This window comes from Arachis duranensis, chromosome 10 (assembly GCF_000817695.3).
Source record: "Arachis duranensis cultivar V14167 chromosome 10, aradu.V14167.gnm2.J7QH, whole genome shotgun sequence".
In the NCBI taxonomy this organism is placed as follows: domain Eukaryota; kingdom Viridiplantae; phylum Streptophyta; class Magnoliopsida; order Fabales; family Fabaceae; genus Arachis; species Arachis duranensis.
In genome coordinates, this window is record NC_029781.3 from 30,359,773 (window position 1) to 30,365,041 (window position 5,269).

The 5,269-nt window shown below is 38.1% G+C and overlaps 1 non-coding gene across 1 annotated transcript; it reads left to right on the forward strand.

Moving 5' to 3' along the window:
* Positions 1 to 2,861: 2,861 nt before the first annotated feature.
* LOC127743383 (small nucleolar RNA R71) lies at positions 2,862 to 2,967 on the forward strand. Its single transcript, XR_008004775.1, has one exon. It is a non-coding gene; the product is annotated as a small nucleolar RNA R71 (small nucleolar RNA).
* Positions 2,968 to 5,269: the final 2,302 nt, after the last annotated feature.

Here is a 5,269-nt window from a genome sequence, read left to right on the forward strand (position 1 = left end):
GGAAGAGAATCGGGAGGAGGGGTGGGGACCAAGAGCATGGGATTGGGTGCATGATTCTTGCTGATTGCGTGTGGAATTGGGGAAAAGAAAGATTTGGCGCCGAACTTTGGGGGATGGAAATTCAGCGCCATGACTTATGCGTTGGTATCTGCTCTCTACGCTGAATTTGGTATAGCCCATGTTCGGCGTGAGCTATATTTTTTTTCTGAATGTCAGGGTAGCCAAGTTCGGCGTCACTCTGGCAGAGAATTTTTCTCTTTTTATACGCACATTCCACGCTGAACTCGAGGGGAGTAAGTTAGGCGTGGAGGCTTGGCCTATTTGCTCTCTTTTTACGTCGTTAACCACGCTGAATTTGGGATTTTCCAAGTTTAGCGTGGACTCTTGGCTCACTTTTACGCTACTTTAACGTCGTTCTCATGTTGAACTTGAGGTTTTCCAAGTTCAGCGTGGGTCTTCCATCAATTGCACACTATTTACGTCGTTTACCACGTTGAACTTGGGATTTTCCAAGTTCAGCGTGGACCTGGCAGAGTCCGATCCCTCTTTTGCACGCAATAATCGGCGCCGAACTTGGAAATTCCAAGTTTGGCATCAACCTGACCGAATCAACCTTCTCCAGAGTGGGCAAAATTTTTTTAACTGTTCGGTTCCTGTTCTAAAATTTCTGCAAGATCAAAACACACGTAAAACAAAGAAAAAACAGTAAAACTCAATAAAAAATCAAATAAATAATAAAACCAACGCAACATAAAATAAACTAAGGATATGAAAACATCGGGTTGCCTCCCGACAAGCGCTTCTTTACCGTCACTAGCTTGACGGTCAGCTCCTCTAAGGAGGAGGATCATAGGAGCTCAGCTCTTCACCCCTCACTGTGAATCTTCTCCCTGTGTCTCCATAAAGTAGCTCAATATGCTCCAGAGTGAGGATTCTGTTTACTGTATAAGTGAACACTAGATTGCTAGTCAACACTACCTTCATTCCGAGGGAGAAGTTCTTAGTGGGAATCTTTTTATTTCTCCATCCCCTGGGTACTTTCTTCTTTTTGGGAACTTCTGCCTTGGTGAATGATGCATTCCCGACACCAAACTTAGGTTTGATGTTAGGAAAAATTTTGTTGATTGTCATCAAAGGAGGTTTGAGCTACATATTCTATTGTGTATCATCAGGGGGTTCTTGAAGGTTTGGATCAATAAGCTCAGTCTGCATGCACCTTTCTTCTTTACCTGCTAAATGCATATCTTTGAAGACATGAAAGACTAGTTGCTCATTATGCACTCTAAGCACTAATTCACCCACTTCTACATCAATTAAGCTCTTCCAGTGGCTAAGAATGGTCTTCCTAGAATTATAGAGGCATTCGCATCCTCCCCTGTGTCAAGAATCACAAAATCTGCTGGGAGGAAGAACTTACCCAGTTTGACCAAGATATTCTCCACTAATCCGTATGCAGGCTTTATAGATTTGTCTTCCATTTGTAATGCTATCCTTGTGGGTTGTGCCTCTTGAATTTGCAACTTCTTTATCATAGACAAGGGCATTAAATTTATACTTGCTCCCAAATCACATAACGCTTTCTCAAAGGTTGTGCTTCCAATGGTGCATGGAATTTGAAAGCTCCCTGGATCTGGCATCTTCCTTGGCAAGTTATCTGAATGATGGCACTACATTCCTTAGTCAAGACCACTATCTCATCACCCTTTAAAGGCCTCTTCTTTGACAATAACTCCTTCATGAATTTGACATAGAGAGGCATTTGCTCCAAAACCTCAGCAAAAGGAATATTGATTTGCAACTTTCTGAAGACTTCCAAGAACTTTGAAAACTGCTTGTCGTTGGTCTCCTTTTGAATTTTCTGAGGATATGGCATTTTAGACTTGTACTTGAGCACCTTAGGCAATGTAGGATGAGTGTCAAGAGAGACTGGGAATGGATTATCTGCACGCCTAGGAGGGACGTGCTCCACCTCTTCTTTCTTCTCCTCTGGTGCTTCTTTTTCAACAGGTTCCTTGGTAACTTGTACTTCCATACTTGCCACTTGTCCACTTATCAAGGTAATACCCTTGCATTCCTCTCTTAGATTTGGAATTGTGTTACCGGGAAGGCTATTAGTGGTCCTCTGATAAATTTCATTAAATTTTATGGCTAATTGACCCATCTGAATCTCCTAGTTCTTGATTGAGACTCTGGTTTCTTGTATAAAACTTGCCATGAGTGCTTCCAAATTAGTAGTCTTCTGAGACTGAGGAGTTGCTTGTTGAGACGATTGAAATTGATGGTTATTAAAATTATTCTATTGAAAACTACCCTGAGAATTATTATTAAAATTCTGTGGCCTCTGAGGTTTCTCTCTCCACCCTAAATTTGGGTGATTTCTCCACCCTTGATTATAGGTCTTGGCATAAGGATCATTATTTGGGTTTCTAGGAGCATTCCCCATGTAATTGACCTGTTCAGTAGAGGATTGAGCATAAACATAATTCTCATTTTGCATAAAATTACCTGACATGTCATAAGGGACCTCTTGAGGTGCATTCTGAGTGTTAAGAGCTGAAACTTGCATTTCATTCAACTGTTGAGTAAGTAGATTTATTTGCTGAGACATAAGCTTGTTCTAAGCAAGAAGAGCATTAACAGCTTCCACTTCCAAAACGCCTCTCTTCTGAGGGGTTTTAGAGTTCACAGGATTCCTGTTAGAAGTGTATAAAAATTGGTTGTTAGCAACCAACTCAATGAGCTCAGTAGTCTCCTTTGGCGTCTTCTTCATGTGTAATAAACCACCTGCTAAATGATCTAAACTTGTTTTGGACATTTCGCCTAAGCCCTCATAAAAGATATCCAGCTGAGTCCACTTAGAGAACATGTCTGGAGGGCATTGTCTAGTTAGTAGCTTGAATCTCTCCCAAGCTTCATAAAGGTTCTCACCCTCTTTCTGGCTGAAAGTCTAAACTTTCACCCTCAGCTTAGTAAGCTTTTGTGGTGAAAAACATCTAGTCAGAAATCCAGTGACCACCTTGTTCCAAGTATCCAAACTCTCCCTAGGTTGAGAATCTAAACACAGCTTTGCTCTATCCCTCACAGTAAATGGGAAGAGCATGAGTTTATACACCTCAAGATTCACTCCATTGATCTTCACAGTATCACAAATCTGCAGAAAGTCAGAGATAAATTGATTTGGATCTTCATGAGAAAGTCTATGATACTGGCAATTTTGTTGCACAAGAGTGACAAGCTGAGGCTTGAGTTCAAAATTATTCGCAGCTATAGGAGGTATCACAATGCTTTTTCTATAAAGATCTACATTGGGATAAGTGTAAGTCCCAAGCACTCTTCTGGGTATTTCATTCCCATTCGGATTTGCCATATTGGCATTAGCAGCATTATTATGATCCATATTGGACTTTACAGCCTTGTAAAGTCTTGCTTATTGTAAACGCCGCCTACAAGTCCTTTCAGGTTCAGGATCAAAGTATAACAGAGGTTCTTTGTCCCTGTTCCTGCTCATAAACAGACAGAAGACAAGAAAAGATGGGACTCTCTATGTCAGAGTGCAGAGAATTCACAGTGAGATAACCTGTATAACGAAATAAAATAAAATATTTACTACTTAATGCAAGAAAAATTTGAAAGTAATGATCAATAGAAAGCTGAAAAAAATTTGAAAATATCAGGAAAATTAAACAAAAAATTAAAATAAAATTAATTAGGTAACACCAAACTTAATTTCAGAAATTAAGAAAAAATACTAGTATTAATTTTCGAAAATAATAAAGCAACTATTAAATAAAATTTAAACTAAAACGCCTAATTTAAGCAATCAAACAACTAATAGTTGCTAATCACAGTCAATCCCCGGCAACGGTGCCAAAAATTTGGTGCGGAATTTATAACCCACAAACTAACCGGCAAGTGCATCGGGTTGTACCAAGTAGTACCTCAGGTGAATGAGGTTCGATCCCACGAAGATTGATGGATTAAGCAACAATGGTTAAGTGATTTACTTAGTCAGGCAAACAGAAAATGGTGGTTAAAGGTTCAAAAGCATTAACAATAATTTTAGAATATCAGAAAGCAAGTAGTAACTAAGTTGTGAATAATATATGGAGAAACAGTTAAGGCTTTAGAGTTATCTATTTTTCGGATTGACTTTTCTTACTAACTATTTTAATCATGCAAGATTTAATTCATGGCAAACTATATGTGACTAAACCCTAATTCCTTAGACCTTTTTAGTCTCCTCTAAAATTCATCAACTGCCAATTCCTTGGTCACTTAATTCAAATTAGAGGGTGAAGTTTAATTCTAGTTTATATGCCACAAAAACCCTAATTACCCAAATATAAGAGGATTATATGCCACGTATCCCGTTAAGTTTAGATAATTAGAAATTTAGGAGAATATGTTTTTAGGTTGTTGTTCGAGTAAAGACTTTTTCCAAGTTATACAAGAACTTAATTAGAACAAGGGTCATACTTCCGTTCCACCCAAGTTCATAAGATAAAGAACGAAAACAATTCTTTAAATATAAATCAATACATGAATTAAAATAGAAAAATAATAGTATCAATCCATACAATAGACAGAGCTCCTAACCTTAACAGTGGAGGTTTAGTTGCTCATGCTTCAGAGAGAAAACTAGAATTCAGGTAAAAACTATAAATTGCGGAATGATGTAGAAGAGAAGAGATTAGCCCGAAGGGCTGATTCTTTTCCCTTTTATATTTAATCCTAATAAATGTAAAATATATTTTCTAAAAACTAAATAATATCTTTTTCTAATTACAAATAAAATAAAAGTTTAAATCAAAATTATTTTAAATTGATCCGTGCAGCCTTTGAACGAATTAGGGACCACTTGATTCAATAAGGTCCACACTGAACTTGAGAATTTCTAACCCCTTTAGAGCTTTGAACTGGCACTGAACTTCGAAGGAGCCAAGTTTAGCGTGGAGGAGGCAGAGCATTTTCCCTTGGAACTTCTTCAAGCTTGCGTTGTCAAGTTCAGCGTGGAGACCACGCACAATTATTTTGGGAGGTGTTGATGCTGGCGTTGAAGTTGAATAACTTCAAGTTCAATATGGGGGAGGCAGCAAACATTTCTTCACTCTCACTATTCTCTAGCCTTGACTTAAATTCTGTGAAATTCGTCCAAACTACTACCTGAAATAAACATAATTGCACATAACTCAAAGTAGCATTCATAGTAGCTAAAATATATTAAATCTTGATTAAACTTAGCAATTCAAGTGCAAATTCACTAGGAAAA